Below are 19,466 nucleotides of genomic sequence, written 5' to 3' on the forward strand. Positions count from 1 at the left end.
ACAACATATTAAAAAGATTACTAATGATGACCAAGTGAAATTTATCCCTGGGATGCAAAGGTGTTTCAACATGTGCAAATCAATCAATATGATACATCATATCAACAGAATAAAGGACAAAGAGCATATGATTATTTCAATTAATGCTGAAAAACATTTGATAAAATTTAACATTTCTTCTTGGTAGAAACCTTCAAAAACTAGGTATAAAAGGAACATACATCAACAAAGCAAAAGCTGTATACAAATAACCCACAGCTAATATCATACTGAATGGGGAAAAACTGAAAACCTTTCCTCTTTGGTCTGGAACATAAAGATGCCCACTTTCACCACTATTCAACATAGGACTGGAAGTCCTAGCTAGAGCAATCAGACAAGAGAAGGTAATAAAGGTCATCCAAATTGAAAAGGAAGAAGTAAAATTTTCCTTGTTTGCAGAAGACATAATCTTGTGTTTGGGAAAACCTAAAGACTCCACCAAAAAATCTATGAGAATTAATAATAAACAAGTTCAGTAAATTTCAGGATACAAAATCAGCATACAAAATTCTGTAGCATTTCTACATGCCAGAGATGAACAATCTGAAAAATACATCAAGAATGTAATCCCATTTACATTAGATAGAAACAAACTAAGATAACTGGAAATTAACTAAAGAAGTAAAAGATTACTGTAATGAAAGCTATTAATGAAAGAAATTGAAGAGAATATCAAAAAATTGACAGATATTCAATGTTCATGGATTGGAAGAATCAATACTGTTAACATATTCATACTACCTAAAGCAATCTACAGATTCAGTGCAATCCCTATCAAAATACCAAGGACATTCTTCACAGAAATAGAAAAAACAATGCCAAAAATTATATGAAAGCTCAAAAGATGCAAAATAGCCAAAGCTATTCTCAGCAGAAAGAACAAAATTGGCAGAATCACATTACCTGACTTCAGATTATACTGCAAAGCTATAGTAATTAAAAGGATGTGGTAGTGGCATTAAAAACAGACAGATAGAAATATGGAACAGAATAGAGAACACAGGAATAAATTTATACATCTACAGTTAATTCATTTTCAACAGTTACCAAGAATAAACAATGGAGAAAGAACAGTCTCTTCAACAAATGGTGTCAGGAAAAATGGATATCCATATACAGAAGAATGAAAGTAGACTTCTATCTCACATGATATAAAAAATCAAATTAAAATAGATCAAAAACTTAAAAGTAAGACCTCACACTACAAAACCACTAAAAGGAAACATTGGAGAAACTCTCCAGGACATGGAATGGAGCAAAGATTTCTTGAGTAACAGCCCATAAACATAGGCAACCCAAGCAAAAATGCACAAATAGGATTATATCAAGTTAAAAAGCTTCTGCACAGTGAATGAAAAAATCAACAGAGATAACCCATAGAGTAGGAGAAAATATTTGCAAACTACCTATCTGTCAAAGGATTAATAACCATAATATATAAGGAGCTCAAAGAACTCTATAGGAAAAAATCTAATAATATGACTTAAAAATGCATAAAATATATGAATAGATATTTCTCAAAAGAAGACATACAAATGGCAAACAGGCATATGAAGAGGTGGTCAACATAATTCATCATCAGAGGAAGGCAAATAAAAACTAGAATGAGACAGCATCTCACCCCAGTTACAATGGCTTATATCCCAAAGACAGGCAATCAAAAAATCAAAAAAATAACAAAAAGAGTACATGGGTTTGTTTGTAACATAAAGAAAGGATAAATGCAGGAAGTGATGGATACTCCATTTACCCTGATGTGATTATTATGCATTGTATGCCAGTATCAAAATACCTCGTATACCCCATAAATACATATACCTACTATGTACCCACAAAAATTAAATACTAAAAAAAAAATGTATATTTTGGTTGATAAAGGTTGCTAAGATTTTCCAAGATGAGAGATTTTGCTTTATCTTTAAAAAATGGTGGTGAGGATGTGAAGGAAAGGGAAACATCGTACACTGTTGTTGGTGATGTAACATTACAGCCACTGTGAAGGACATTTTGGAGGTTCCTCAAAAAACTAAAAATAGAGCTACCATGTGATCTAGCAATCCTACTGCTGGGTATACACCTAAAAAGAATGGAAATCAGTACATCAAAGAGATGTCTGGAGTCCTATGTTTCTGACGGCAGTATCTACAATAGCCAATATTTGGAAGCAACATAACTGTCCATTAGCAGATGAGTGCACAGAAAAAAATGTGGTATACAAAATAATGAGATCCTGTCTTTTGTAATAGCATGGTAGGAGCTGGAGGTCACTATGTTACATGAAATAAGCCAGGCACAGAAAGTCATATTTCACATGTTCTCATTTATTTGTGAGAGCTGTTTTTGTTTTTTGTTTTTTTTGTTTTTTTTTAAATGGAACTCCTGGAGATAGGGAGTAGAACAATGTTTACCAGAGTCTGGGAAGGGTTGTTGGGGAAAGGAGGAGAGTTAATGGGCACAAAAATGTGCTTAGAATAAATATGATCTAATATTTGATAGCACAACAGGGTGACTATAGTCAACAATAATTTATTGAACATTTAAAAATAACAAAAAGAGTACATGGGCTTGTTTGTAACATAAAGAAAGGATAAATGCAGGAAGTGATGGATACCCCATTTACCCTGATGTGATTATTATACATTGTATGCCAGTATCAAAATACCTCGTATACCCCATAAATACATACACCTGCTATGTACCCACAAAAATTAAATACTAAAAAAAAAATGTATATTCTGATTGATAAAGGTTGCTAAGATTTTCCAAGATGAGAGATTTTGCTTTATCTTTAAAAAACTTTTTGACCAGAGTCAGGCATGCAGTGAGTTATGCCTGTAATCCCAGCACTTTGGGAGGTGGAGGCGGGTGGATCACGAGGTCAGGAGATCGAGATCATTCTGGCTAACACAGTGAAACCCTGTCTCTACTAAAAATACAAAAAATTAAAAAAATTAGCAGGATGTGGTGGTGGGCACCTGTAGTCCCAGTTACTCGGGAGGCTGAGGCAGGAGAATGGCGTAAACCCGGGAGGCGGAGCTTGCAGTGAGCGGAGATCGCGCCACTGCACTCCAGCCTGGGCGACAGAGTGAGACTCCGTCTTAAATAAATAAATAAATAAATAAATACAAATTTTGACCAGATGTTTTCTTTGTAAGAAAACTATTACTTAAACATCACACATGTATTATTCTATTGTATGTATTAACCTTTTGATTTCCTCCAATTACCTTAAAATAATAAGTATGCCTTTTATTGCAAATAAGAGAGAACACAATGAAAATAAGTTTCATGGCAAATCTGTGAGATTTTCCCTACTTGATCTCCACTTTCATGCTTTATAATTTGCACAGAATCCTAAGAACAATAACAACTAAATGCTTATTCTTGTTCCATTTTTCTTCTTTATTCCTCTACTTGGAACTTTTAAATACACAGAATGACTTTTATAATCATGTAGTTGGTTGATGGTTCACTATTTATAGCAATCTCAGTCATCACAAAGGAAATACTATACGCTTTGCCCTGCAAATGTGCAGAACAAACTTCCTCTAATGTTAATATCATGGTCTTTGAGTGAAAAATTCATTCTTGCTTAGGGTTTATATTTTTCCACATCAGGAGGCACTCTTTCCTCTGCCAAGACAAAATGTGGCATGGAACGAATTCAAAGAAAATAACCTTTCCTAAAGCATCAATACTTTTGATTAAAAGGATGAATAAAATGTAAAAATAGATATGGATCAAAAATAAGAATATGAAAAATAGTCATGTATTTCTGTTCTTCTATTTGACTTTTCAAACACTAGACTTACCCTTTTTAAAGTTTTACTAACACTTTCAAACCATGAATTCAACAACTTATTTACTTAAAATGAGGAATCATAAACATAGAAATAAAAATTTTGATCATAAACATTTAAATTTAAATATTATCATCTTTTCCATTTATTCACTTGTTAATTTTTTATTTTATGTTTGCTATCTGCAGGCATATGCTAGGTGTTTGTAATACATTGTTGAACAAAAGCCATGTAGTATCTGCCTGCTTTGAACTTCTATTTGCTCAAAGGTTTTAAATCTTCATGAGGTCACACATCTTTGGCCTATGCATTTTAGTTCCCCTCATGTCCAGCATAGGACTATCAATTTATCTTATTTATTTATTTCTTCACTCTTTTTCCAAAGAAATTTTCTTCTTTTTTTTGAGGAGATTGTTATCTACCTTGAGGACAGGAAACTTGTGTGTTTTGTGTGTCTCTGCAAAGTCAGTATTAGAATACTGTCAAGGACAATCCAGGCATATATTGGACACTCAATAAATGCTCATTAAATAAATAGATGGATAAATGTAGTTCTTATTTTAAAAATACTATCATCTGAGCACTTCATCTAAACTCTTATCTTACAGATGAGGAAATTGAAGTCAAAACAAGTAAGTCATTTGTCCAAGGCCACATAGTTGCTTAGCTACTTTGAGGTAGAACTCATGGACCAAATTCCTAGTAATAAACACTAATAGGCTAACAACTTTTATCTTAGATTGGTTTTGCCATCTTTGATACCTAGTCTAGAAAGAAGAACCAGTAGCACCTAATGTAAAACAAGGCTACTTCTGCAAGCCATCAAAAGATGCATAAAGCATGCTAATTTTGCATGAGGCTATTGGTCAGTCACTTACTGCTCCAAACCCCCCAGACTAAGGTATCCTTAACTGGAAAAAAATGCTTTGAAGAAACCATCAGGAAGGGGCCTTTTTGTATTCTATGATTCTTTAACCTTGCTTATTCAAAAGTTATATTTAATAAATGCTTATTAATAGATGGATAAATGTAGTTCTTATTTTAAAAATATTGTAATCTGGGAACTTCATCTAAACTCTTACCCTACAGATGAGGAAATTGTGTCAGAACAGCAAAAGAGAGCTAGAAGGGGCTTCAAATATAATCTTTCCTAAGATTATATTTAAGAGAAGATCATGTGAAGAGAAGATGACTTCCTTGAGGGTCGCATGGTCAGTGGAGAAATCTGGCATGAATCCCAGTCTTTTATTAATCAAACCAAGACACCTCCCATCATACTACAGCCACGGCAGTATTCAACTTGGTGAATTTTAGAGCTTTTATTTTGTTAAACATTATTTTCACTGATTTGACATTCTCTTTAAGGAGAATTATTTTACCAGTTTACCTTGTTTTCAAAGTGGAAAATACATAATTGATTTTTGGACACTGTGTTAGAAAAGGCAAAATCTCATCTAACTGCAGCCATTCCTGAATTTGTAATCAAATCCAAGCCTTTGGAATTGAACATAGTTTCATCTTGGAAATAAAGACTTATGTGATACAATGAGCACTGGACTTAGAGTCAGATAATTTGGGTCCTGATCACTCACTTCTGTGAGTTATATGACTAGGGGCTTCAGTTGTGTTCCCTCCCTATAAAAAAGGTTAACTTATCAACCTTACAATGTGGCATTTAAGAGTGCATGAGAGAGTATATGGGAAAGCAGTTTGTAAACTGTGAAGTGTTTTACAAAACTTGCAAGGAATAGATTCATTATTTTTAAGTTAAACTCAGAAGTATTTGATATCAAAACGCAAAATACAATATCCCCATTCAAAATAAAAATAATTCTAAACAATCTGCAACATGGGTTAGATTTTTTTGAGTGTGTATTAGTGGAAATTCTACGAAAAAGACTCATAGTCAAAATAAACCCAAAACAATCTTTTTGCCATCCATTATTTTATAATTTTTAAAATGAAAGGAATAAAAACATTCTTTCAATCTAATCAGAGTCAGTGATTTTTAAAGTCCTGTATGATCTTCGTACCATATCCTTAAAGTTATGAAACATTTTACTTTTGATTCATCTTTATTAAGCACTTATGGTGTACAGGCAACTGATAATATTCCATCATTAGTATAATAATCCCATTATAACCTGTATCTCTAGAAAGTCTATACCTCACTCTGCTCAGAAATGGAATTGTGTGTCTATGTCCCTCATTGGATTTTAATGACTTTTAAAGATTGCACCCATGCATTTTTCTTAAATGAGCCTATTTAAATATTTAAGAAACTTTAGAGAAAATTTTGGCCAATTGTCTTTCTTTTGTATATCCAGAAAATTGAAAAAGAAATGTAGCATCAAAAGTGGCAGACACTGCCTATAAAGATGTCATTTTACATTTCAGAACTCTGACTCCCCGCACTACTTACCAAACGACAATATGCTCAGCAAAGATGAGTCCTCTACTGCCTCAAGAGGGTGATTTAAGCCTAAACCAATCAATGTAACTCCACGTCCTTTGCTGGTGATTAATTTAGGCCTATGCAAAAGTCATAGGCCTGGGCAAAGACATGAAACTGGTCTTTCTCAGATGTGAAACTGGTCTTTCTCTCTCTCCTTCTCTCTGTTACGATCCCTCTCCCACTCTCTGGCCTCACTGAGCTACTACATTAACAAACAGCTTTACCTCTGTATCTATTGTTACATAAGAATATAAATTCATTTGTCTCATGCCAATGGAGTTGAGTTCTTTGTCACTCACAGACAAAAGCATCCTGACTGAAGTAGAATTTAACTGGTAGAGCAGAAGTGTATCGTCTGTTGCATAAGATACAAGTGCATTATGATAGTTAAGGAAATACTTTAACTGTTTCTGAAGAAGGTTATATGTTGAATTTGAACAATAAAGAAGAAGTCTAGAGTAGACTTTTTTCTACCCAAAATTGCATCTTCTTTTCTATAACTAGGGAATCTTCCCCCTTATAAAGGGAAGCAAAAAAAAAAAAAAAAAAACCCAAATACTGATTTCCTTGTCCTCCTTTCTTACACGAATTAAAGTATAGGCACATACACTTGTATATTGGTTCAAGTGTGGATTCGGGAACCAGCTATGTAGAAGAGAGAAATAAATCATGTCTGCAAGGGAGGCTTCCAGGTAACAGTAAACCCAGTAAACCCAGTGTCCAGTATGGATGGCATTAATGGTAGAATCCTAGTATTATTATGAGAATCCTTCTGTGATGTGGTTTCAGGCTTGTTTTGGCTTCGTAGGCTCTAACATTAGATCTTGCATCTTCTTGAAGATATAGAATATCCTTGTTTTCATATCCTTTCTCAGATTAAATGAGTCATATTTAATTTTGTTGCTTGCAAAGAAAAGCTTTGACTAAAGCATTACATTACTTTCTGAGAGCCTCATAGGAAATTATTCACAGAACTCAGGTGCTCAGATGAGACCTGGTTTCTGCTTTAATTTAATTGAATGTAGAGATCAAACAAAAAACAAAAAGGGAACAATGCAAGCATTTAAAAAACTGACTATGTAAAAGAAAGGCAAATCATACACACTAGCACCGCACCAAAACAAGGCAGTATTGTCAGTGTGTCAGAGGAGGAGTGTGGGCAGCAGCATGCCAAGGTTCTGAGGAGAAATCACATCTCTGAGACTATTTGAGATGGTTTTCAGACTGAATTGAAATGTTTCTTGGAACACTTTTGAAGATGTCTGATTTCACAGGTTTGAATATGGTCAAGATAACCATTATGAGGTCATCAATTAAATCCAGGCAAAGGTAGAGGTATAGTGGCTAAGCTGAGAGATCAGACTAGTTTATAACCCAAATTGTGAAATTTGTAATTTTGCCTGTCTTTTCAGGTTATCCCATCTCTGGCTCATACCTACAACTCCTGGAATACCAGGAGTTTAAACCTTGGAATTATTCACTAAAATGAATTATTATAGCGTTTACAAGACACTGACTAATCAACTCAGCGCAGTTTTCCTGATAGTCATTTAAAACTTTCCTCCCAAGATGTCCTTTGAGGTACCTGTGTTAAAACATTGTAACACCTGGGAAACCATGCACTCTCCCATGAAAGGGAACTCATAACCAGAACATCGCAGCAAAATTTTACATCTTAAAATGAACACTGCCATAGGCTGATAGTTTAGACTCATAACATTTCAGAGTTGGAAAGTAACTTGATCTTCTGGTCTGCTGGTTCTCATGACTTGCTATATATCTAAATCACTTTTGCAGCTTGAAAAAGTCTAGACCTCAACCCAGATTAATGTCGCCAGATTTAGGAAGCACTAATCCACCTAGATAGCTCCAACTACACAGCCTTCAGAATTACCAAGACACATTGTGGATAAAAAAAACAATGTATTGATCATCTTAAAATATATGGGGGAATCATTTTTAATAAGTACCTCTTCCCTATTTTGATGAGTTTATAAGAAATGATCCAAACAGAGTAAGGAAGGCAAACAGCCGTAAAGCTGGAAAAACATAGAACATCCGACCGTTCTTTTGTTTTCAACAAAATAATAAGAACAGCTAACTCTAGCAGTTAAATCTTTCTCACATGCAAAATACATTTAGAATCCTGAGAAAACAAACTGTGAAAATTGAGAATAAGACATCTAAGCTACCTTCTGCTGCTCTGGAAAAAATAATGTCACATTACTGTATTGGGCAGAAATTGTTGTGAAAAATGACATAAGACTCCATGTGAACTGCAAAATTTTTCTCAGCAAAAGAAAAATCAGTCAAGATAGAAGGGAAAGAATATGGCGAAAATGCCAGCCACACCCTTGCTCTCTATATGAAGAGCCTTCCTTCTCTTTCTTCTTCGTATTATTATTAATTTAATTTGCTGTTTCATTTGTTAAATTGTATTCAGGCATTTTATATGGCACTGATTTCCAAGCCTTCATGTTAGATACGTTTCCAACTACTAGGTTAGAGCAGCACCTGACATACTCCTTAAATTTCAATGCATTTCTTTTCAGAAGGGAATTAGTGGCCAAATCTTAACCTGGTTTTTGCCCTACGTATTCATTATTCAGGTTGAATTTCCCAGATATCAAATTGGGAGTAGGATGGTAAGAGATAAAATTATCCAAAGACTCTCTAAAGTTTTTAAGTTCATTTTTTATTCTAAATTCATTAATGTGAATGGAGAGAGTAAATGATTCCTTTTGAACATACGTATACAATAGCTACTGAGTCTTCTGGGTGATCAAAACTAAGATGCCTTTACAAGACAGAGGCTTTTCCTAAAGACACAGAAAGCATTACCAAGCAGGGTTCTCAGAAACTGTCTTTGCTGTCTGGCCAACTCTGCTGCATCAATTCCAGTTCAGAAGAATGACTTTTATCAGTGTTAAGTGGAATTGAAAAGCATAGATGACACACACATAGAATGAACAACTATTCATTGAGTCCTGCAGTGTACCCAGAACACCCAGAGGTTCCTAGGAATTAGCTAGTAGGATACAGGCCAACATTTTTAACATGGCCTGTGTGATCAGTCCCCGCCTCCCTGTCCTTTAGACATTATCTTGGATCCTCTCCCCTTGTTCTCTCAACTTGAGCATCAGTGGCATATTTATCCTTTCTCAAAGTCCTCTCGGCATAGGCCTCTGAACATTATTATCTGTGTAGTATGGTCTTCTCCACTACTTCATGTCACCAGTTAATTTCTAATTTTCCATAAGATATCATCAGCTCAGGTTTTTTCTTTCCAGGAAAACTTCTCATAACCAAGTTGGATTTATCTATTAGATGCTTTTATCATGCTTTATCCTTTGCTTCACTTACCATGGTTGTAATTTTGCACGTGCTTTTGGTAATTCTTTAAGTAATATTTGTCTCCTTCATTAGATTCTAATCTTTGTGAGGGCAAGTCCATATCTGCTTTGCTCTCCATTTTATCTCAAAGATTAGGCACAGAATCTGACGTTAGGTGACATGAGTTAAATATTTGTTAATGCCTGGATTAACCACATTAATGACACACCATAGTATTCCTTTGAATAAATTAAGAAACCAACAATTAGAGAAAACTAGTAATTTGCCAGAATTATCAGAGCTATAAAAACTAGATAAATGATGTCCAGCCAAATTTTCAAAATCTAATTTCAGTGGCTTTTCTCTCCTGCAAAAGTCCAGTCCTTTTAAGGGATCATATCAGTTAAACTTTTAGCATTAGTGAGTGTAAGCAAACTGTCTATTATCAATGTTTTCAGCAGAAAAACACCAGGAACGTACCTATATTGAACAAACTACTTTTATTACTCACTGCAGTTGGAAATCACGACATATCTCATGGGGAATCATGGTGTGTCTCCATGAGACGGTGATAGAAAAACTTAATGTAGGGTTTAGACTTTGTTTTGAAAGAGCGTTTAGGAGAAGGTGAAGGGAAGTGGGAATTTCAGAAAGCAGGGTAATTCTGTGATTGTGCATCTTAACAAATTGTAAATATATGGAGAGAACACCAGAATGATGATAAAATTATACTTGGTAAAAAATAGAGGTTATTCCTTTAGGACAAGAAAGGAAGAGTTGAGTTTTTGATAGGTATTACAGTGATCTTGTTTTTGTCTCTGCTTACACAAAATGATGAAGTAAGTAGCCTTGCTTTTTCTCATCTTATCATGGCCTCAATGTACCCTTTCTCTGGTATTAGTATGTTGTAAAATTGTTTATGTTTAATAGAAGAATGATATCGTTAGCTGAGAGTGCCAAGTCAGCATTTCAGTGTCAGGGGTTGTTTTTTCTTTGTTGTTGTTTTCTCTCTCTCCACCAGTATAATAAGATTCGGTGCAGTTAAATATGTGGGAAAGTATTTACAGATGGAAATTTGAGATTGATCAGCACATAGAATTTTCAGATGATTCTATTTCCCTCCTGAAGAAGAAAAAGAAGAATGGATATCATGCAATTATTAGATGACATACACATTTAAGGGGAAAAAAGGAGATGAGTAAAGTAGGCAGTGAATTGTCAGAGCATCATTAGAGTTGCTATTATAATATTTTCATTTGCCTTTAAACAAATTTATAGGAAAAGAATGTAATTATTTACTAAAGTACCTAAGGCAATGACTGTGGTAGATGGAGTGATTCACAGCTCACATCTGTCTTCAAGATAATTAACTTACTTCAACTCCTGGAAATACTGTCAGAAGAAATTTTTCAGCTTCCAACACATTTAAAAAGTAGCCTAGGCTGAAGAGAGTTGCCTCATACAAGGTCATGTGACTTTTTCCTATAGCCTGTTTCCAACAACGAATTGATACTGGAGCATAAAAGTTCTTTCTGTCCTGTCACCCCATCTCAGGACATCTCTGAACTATTGTTTCCGTTTCAGAACTTCATGTAGTTTGGTTGAGACCTCTGTCGTAACTATATCAGAATTTCAACTTCTTTCTCTGCATAATCTTGATTTCCTACTTTGCTTCCACAGGGTTGAGCACAAGAACATTCCTTAATAAATTTCCTTCACTCTAATCTCTGAGCCAGAGTATGCTTCACAGTAAAGTCAAGCTGCAACAGTTGGACCAGAAGTGATTGGAGAGAGCAGACACAGGTATGGGATCATCATGCTGGATGACTTAACCCCCAGCAAATAACAATGACCCCATCACTGGTGGCAGGTAGAGCACAGACAGCTCTTGGCATAAAGTAGCGTGTGATGGTTAAGTTGTTAAATTTAGATTGTTAAAACCGTCCCCAGTGCTGAACTGGCATATTAAGTCAGCAGAAGAGTGTGTATTAGAGCAAAGTTTCTCAATTTCAGTTCTATTGGTCTTTTCTGCCAGATAATTATTTGCTGTGAGGAGCTGTGTTATGAATTGCAGGATGTTTAGCACACCCCTGGCCCCTACCCACTAGATATCAGTCACACCAACCCCCATACCACACCCCCATAAGCTTTGACAATGAAAATTATTTCTAGACTTTGCCAAATGTCCTTTCTACCTTTCAACTCCCTTACTCTGCTTATTTAGCCTTAAACCTAAATATGTCCTCTTCATTTCTGCCTGTCAACTTCCTGCCTCTTCTCTGGACCTTTGGTTCAATGCCAAATCCACTTAAATTCTTCTTAGATATCAAAGTTATAATACTTTTTTCTTGCCATTTCACATTTACCCTTCATATCTCTATGTAACCTGAATGAATCATGCTTCACTAGTACTAGTATGCATCCACTTACATTAATGCCCGTTTTATAACTGTGAGCTTCCACATACTTCACTTGTAATTTCAGTATTCAGTAGATACCTCCCTGGCGTTTGTTTGAGGAAAGTCAATGTTGATTACATCAGTCTTAGTCATCTTTCACTGTTAATGCTACCAGTTAATAAATTAGAAACTGGCTTCTTCTGATGATCATGAGTTCAGCAGTTCAACACAGATCTTTTAGTATCCATTTGTAATTCCGTCAGCTCTAAATATGCAATGCCTCTCATGCTGGCTTCTGGTACTTGCTTTCACAGTGCAAATACTCACCAGTTTGCCGAAGCTGAAGTTGCTCTGGTGACAGGAGGAGAATATTTTACCACTTTGTCTATCTGAATGTCTCCCAGCAAAACCCAAGCAAGTGGACACTAATGTGTTCCATCTCTCAATGGCATTGGCCTTTCCAATTCAATACACACCTATTATTCCTCGGGAAACACGCATGCTGCAGGTGTGTCTGAGTCAGGAATTATTTCTGTGTTCGCACTCCCCTAAACTCAAAACCAACACTCCTCCTTAACCTTTATTTCTAGGGCTACCTCCTGTTCTGCCATTTCACTTTGTATTTGTACTTTTTCAGGGATGTCCTTGTACATCAGTGTGTCTGATTAGTCTTGAAACTCAGTGGTGCTAGGTAAACCACAGAAAGTATTTAATATATAGGTTTAGTCTGAGTATTCAGATTGTCCGTATTATTCGGGCTCTTTTTCTTCTCAGGAAATGCTTTTTTTTTTTTAACCAAACAGATGGTGATGCAGATGGGTTTGTACAGTGAGGAGCTCCTCCTAATTCTTCTTGCTAGAAATATATGACCCTCAATTTACATTGAATAATGGATATTTATCACGGTTTAACTTTTTATGACATTCTCTTACCCACTGAAGAAGTAAAAATATTGCCTCTGTGTAAAACTTTCACAATACTAAACATGTTGACTTGTATTTGCTTGTTATAAACATTAAATTATATTGATTTAGAATGTGGGCCTATTAACATGGCTATAATAACCTATAAGATAGTTTATAGATGTAGAACTCAAAGCATCTTTAAAATAATCTTATAGCACTTTTTTATAGATTATAAACTACTACTGACCTCCCGGAGTTGGAGAGTTACTTGCTCAAGCCTTATTTCTTGACAGATATGGAGTGAAATCCAAGTTTTCTGACTCTTAGCCCAGGACTCTTGTCTCTGCACTGGGTATCACTCTTTTTCAGTGTGGCCAAGTTTAAAGTTTAAGTCCAGTTTCTAGCTTCCCCTATACTATTTACTATTAGAAAAGCTAATGGTCAAAACATGATTTTCTCATTCAAATGATAAACCTTCTATTCAGATTTGGACTAAGTGGCTAATCCTAAAATTATCAGACATGAAACGTAGTGAATAATATGGAAAATATTTTTCTATATATGACTTCACACGATAATTGGTAAACAGCTGCAGACTGTATCCATCTCTTCCTTGTGTTTTCATGGCATTCTGTTATTACACTCCTGTAAGGTTTATTTTCCTTTTCCACACTATGTCAGTCTTTTGAGGTCAAGGGCAATGAATGTTTATTATAGGGAAATAATATGGATGTTATATAATTATTTTTGAATGCCATTAAATAAAATTAATTTACAGAGAGTAATTGGTAGACCTTGCTTCAATTCTTCTAATTTAGTTACTACAGTTCCTTCATATGTGTTTTTCAATAGTTCTTCAGGACATCACATTTCTAAGTCAGTGACCCATAGAAACTTAGACCTGAAAAAGACTAATCGAATTGTGGCATTTTGCAATTTGGGAATTTGTTTCAATTGGGGTAGATGTATAACCAACTGTCCAAGATTTCACAATTTAGTCACGCCTTTGACTTGAACCCAGGTATTTGTATGGCCAGGAACATTTATTTCTTACAATAGAGAGAATGTATGGCTGCCTCATTTTATTGATATAGAAAAGGCCATATGTTTAAAGTACTTGTTGATAACTACATAATTTATCAGCATTGGAGCCAGGCAAAGGATGCTGTCTTCCTGTTACTTTTAAAGTAACAGTAAAGTTTGTTTGCTTTAGTAATTGGCCTCCTCACATGGTCCTTAAGGTTGCTTGAACCTACTCAAGGTACAATGTATCCCCTGCTCTTGACCTAAAGGAGTTAAATGGTTATAAAAACAATGCTAAGAGACAACATCTGCTTTAGGAATTTCTCCTCTGACTAAAGGGATACGAGGCTCTTTTTTTTTTTTCCTGTGGTACAGTCTGGGCTGGCTGCAACCCCTGCCTCTCCTGTTCAAGTGGTTCTCCTTCTCCTGCCTCAGCCTTCCGAGTCACCGGGATTACAGTGCGCATCACCAAGCCAGGCCAATTTTTGTATTTTCAGTAGAGACAGAGTTTTGCTATGTTGGTCTCAAACTCCTGACCTCAGGTGGTCCACCCGCCTCGGCCTCCCAAAGTGCTGGGATTACAGGCGTGAGCCACTGTGCCTGGCCAGGCTCTTCCTGAAAAATGCCCCTTTCCACAGTTAAGTAGCCTATTTAGTGGGTATAAAAAAGCAAAAAGCATGCTTATGTCCTCTCTGACTCTTTTTGCACACGTTTGCCATTCTTCACCAAGGCACTTTGCAAATGAAGTCATTTGTCTAGTTTGATCAGCTTCGTTTGATGGATAGATAGCCCCCAAGCGGGGAAGGGATGTGTTTGATTCTTCTGTGATTAATTTGTCTGACTCTGAACCTAAGTCCGATTATTACTCTTCTCATCTCCCTCTTTCTTCTCCCCCCACTACCACTGACACTATTTAGAAGTAGCAAAATTATTTCAGTACACTCTAATGAGATCTTAAATGAACATGCAATTTATTATATATTTATGTTTGCGCTTTTAGGGGAGGGACTGTATATTTCTGGCTGCAACCGTTTTTGTAATCTGTGCCAGTTTATGGGGATAGATAGGCTATGTGTCAAGTTGGTGAGAGCAAGTCATTCATCTTGGAAATCGCTGGGTTCTCTGTAGCACTTTGGGGTACTAGACAGCACGGTAGAATTAGAGACAGGAAATGCAAATTCCCTGCCACATAGGGACACATCATTTAACCTCAGTGAAACAGGGATATTCATCTTTCTTGTCTTTCTCGTACTGCTATTATGAGGGGAATTTAATATAATAAGGGTAAAACTGATTTGTAAACTTACGACACTCTCTCAATGAACCATAAACAGTATTATTATTTTCAAGGGTGTCAGAGATAAAATTAAGACAAGCCAAGGATGATATTTAAGCAACAAGCCCTCTATCAACCCAGCGTACAAGATAATCTGTTCCTTCTACTTGCCCAGTTTTTTTTTTTTAATTCTTCAAGATATCCCTTCTTTCTGGGAAGCCTTATTCTAATGTATTCCATGGTCTATCCAGTGCACAAGAAATATGTTTAAGGTAGAAAATGCTACTTTTTAAATTTTTAACTTTTCGTCTTTCTGGGTACATAAAGTGAAAAGTGATTGGCAGGATAAAATGAGGTAATCAGTGATCTGTGTGAGCATACTTGGGTTTCATGGATCTTCGTAGGATGCATGTTCAGAGAATGGCAGTGTTAGCATGATCTGAGTGAGGAGCCTTTGGCCCTATGATGCCGTAAGGTCACTTCTGGGCATTTGTACAGGCTACCTGAATTGTCAGTGGTCTCAACTGGTTTTCTGCTCTACAAGAACTACCCCAAGTTGTTGAATTTTTTTTTAAAAAAACTCATGTTGCTAAAAGCCAGGCTGCTAAACGCTATCACTTAGCCTTCACTAGCATCCTTACAGATAACATCTCTGGCATCAATGTCACTATAGTCACAATTGCTTAAAAAAAATGAACAAGAGGCAAGCAACTGAAAAGATGAGGCTTCAGTTTCAAGGTGTATGGAATTGATCAGATTATTATTTGTCTTTCCAAAGCTCACATTTCCTCAACTAGGATAGAAAATCTAACCTCGAGACTTTTACATCATATTTTTTAAAGGTAACTTTGTAGTCTTACTTTGTATTCAGGCAAAAGAAATGGCTCTAACTGACAGACTGAATCCTGGGTGAAACTTCCTCCCATCCTAATCTTTAAACACTAAAAGCCTATTTTGGGACTTTATGCTATTACATGTTGTGATTTCTTATGGGTTTACTACATTTGCTTCACCTATACTTAATTTTTTATTCTGAATTATTTTAAAACAAACCACAGACTTTATTTTGCCTTTATATCCATCAGTATACACACACACATACACAAACACACACACAATCCTTAATTTAAAGTGAACGCTGAAAATTAATTATATTTCTTTAAAGTTTTACTGAGATAGATGGATTATAATTTCTTTATACTTTGTTGGAAGTAACAGTTATCCTAAAAATATCCTCTAGTTACAGATTAATTTGACTTGTAAGACCTGGGAGTTGTTGAGTTTAATCTTGGAAATCAGAAATGCAGAAATTTTTGAACCCTTAAGACATTCTGAGTACTTTAATTAACTCATTTCGGATGAAGCAACTTTTTAGTATCTTTCGTTAATACATATAGAATACATGCCAAATGCTCCTAACAAGTTAGATATAAAATACACACTTCCAGCCTGGCTTGTTCTGTCTCAGGTCCTTTTTTTCAGTTGTGACAAGAACACCTGTGTTTTCAGTCTTCTTCTCTTTCTCTCTCCCTCTCTTGCTCAAAGTGTGCTTTATTTTATTTCACAAATTCAATCCGTGGAATGCAAGGCTGATTCAACATATGCAAATCAGTACCCATGATTCATCACGTAAACAGAACTAAAGACAAAAATCATATGATTATCTCAATAGACACAGAAAAGACCTTTGATAAAATTTAACATTCCTTCATGTTAAAAACTCTATAAACTAAGTATTGAAGGAACATAACTCAAAATAATAAGAGTCATGTATGACAAACCCACACCCAATATCATACTGAATATGCAGATGCTGGAAGCATTCCGTTTGAAAAGCAACACAAGACAAGGTTGTCCTCTCTCACAACTCCTATTCAACATAGCATTGAAAGTTCTGACCAGGGCAATCAGGCAAAAGAAAAAAATTAAGTGTATTCAAATAGGAAGGAAAGAAGTCAAATTATCTTTGGTTGCAGATGACATGATCCTATATCTAGGAAACCCCCTGGTCTCAGCCCAAAAACTTCTTATACTGACAAGCAACTTCATCAAAGTCTCAGGATACAAAATCTATGTGCAAAAATTATTGGTATTCCTATACACCAAAAACAGGTAAGCCAAGAGCTAAATCGTGAATGAACTCTCTTTTACAACTGCCAGAAAAAGAATAAAATACCTAGAAATATGGCTAACAAGGAAAGTGAAGGACCTCTTCAAGATGAGCTAAAAACCACTGCTCAAAAAAATTAGAGATGACACAAACAAATGGAGAAACATTCTATGCTCATGGATAGGAAGAATCAATATTGCAAAAATGGCCATAGTTGCCCCCCCCCAAAATTTATAGATTCAATTCTATTTTCTTTAAACTAGCACTGATGTTCTTCACATAACTGGAAAATCTATTCTAAAATTCATACAGAACAAAAAAGAGCCTGAATAGTCAAGCAATCCTAAGCAAAAAGAATAAAGCTGGAAGCATTGTGCTACCCAATTTCAAACTATACTACAGGGGTACAGTAACCAAAACAGCATGGTCCTGGTACAAAAACAGACATATAGAACAATCAAACAGAAGAGAGAACCCAAGACAATACACCCCACAACTATCTCATCTTGGACAAACCTGACAAAAACAAGCAATGAGGAAAGGATTCCCTATTTAATAAAAGGTGCTAGGGAAACTGGCTAGCCATTTGCAGAAAATTGAAACTGGACACCTTCCTTACAACATATACAAAAATCAAATCAAAATGGATTAAAGACTTAAATGTAAAATCCAAAACTCTAAAACCTCTAACAGAAAACCTAGGCAATACCACTCAAGGCATAGGCATGAGTAAAGATTTTATGACAAAGACATCAAAAGGAATTGCAGCAAAAGCAAAAATTGAAAAATTGAATATAAATATACTAAACCCATTAGTGAGTATATAAAAGTAATATAAATCATTCTATTATAGTGACACACATGCCTGTGTATGCTCACTGAAGCACTTTCAAAATAGTAAAGACTTGGAATCAGCCTAAACGTTCATCAATGATAGACTGGATAAGGAAAATGTGGTACATATACACCATGGAATACTACGCAGCCAAAAAAAGGAACAAGATCATGATTTTTGCAGGGGCATGGTTGGAGCTGGAGGTCATTTTCCTTAGCAAACTAATGCAGGAGCAGAAATCCAAATATCTTGTGTTCTTACTTATAAATAGAAGCTAAGTTATGAACATGCATGGACACGTAGGTGCACAGCACACATTGGGGCCTCTCGGAAGGCAGGGGGTGGGAGGAGGGAGAGGATCAGGAAGAATAGCTCATGAGTGCTGGGCTGGATGATCTGTGCAACAAACCACCACGGCACACATTTACCTGTATAACAAACCTGCACATCCTGTATATGCACTGCTGAACTAAACAGTTAGAAAATAAAAACAAATTCCAAGAAAGTGCAAACTTCTTTTAGAAAATAGAGAAATGGGCTGGATTCCCATCTCTTTTTATGTGTCAGCATAACCCTGTTAACAAAAGTAGTCAAGAACTTTACTTGAAAAGAACATTACAAATGAGCACAGACATAAACTGATGAAGATACAATTTTTAGCTTTATTATTGGTAAAGCTGTGTGACATACATTTCCCAGGCACTTTTCCTAGAAGCGTATCCATATTTACTTTAATTAAAACAAATTTGTATTGCACATGTAGTTTTATACTATTTTTATTACATTCTGTGTCACGAAAATTTTTCCATGTCTTTGAATATATGTCTCTAGTATAATTTTTAACTCTTCTCAGAGTAATACCTATTTATTTAATCAGTCTTGATTGACCTTTATTGAAGCACTGCTTTTGAATATTTTACATATTCCTTGTACTGGGTAATAAAACACACATGCAATATGAAAAGTTTTTATTAAATTCAAGGATAGTAATTCTTTTAAAATTATTTTGATATATTTAAACTAGGTTAATATCCTTGAATCCTTTTTAATGAACTGTTAGCTTTAAAGAGTTATATAAAATGGCTTTTGTAATTCAGAATAAAAGCATGACGTAAGTTTTAATAATAAGTAGGTCGAAAGTCTTGAAACGGTGAATAACGAGCAAAATGCCTCATTTAATTGTAAATGTTACAAAAAGTATTAATATTTAAAAATTGTCAAATGCTGGCCTGAGGATATACCATTTTTAACTAAATAATATAAAATTCAAGAAAACCTCTCTCTTTTT

Source organism: Piliocolobus tephrosceles, chromosome 2 (assembly GCF_002776525.5).
Source record: "Piliocolobus tephrosceles isolate RC106 chromosome 2, ASM277652v3, whole genome shotgun sequence".
Classification (NCBI taxonomy): Eukaryota; Metazoa; Chordata; class Mammalia; order Primates; family Cercopithecidae; genus Piliocolobus; species Piliocolobus tephrosceles.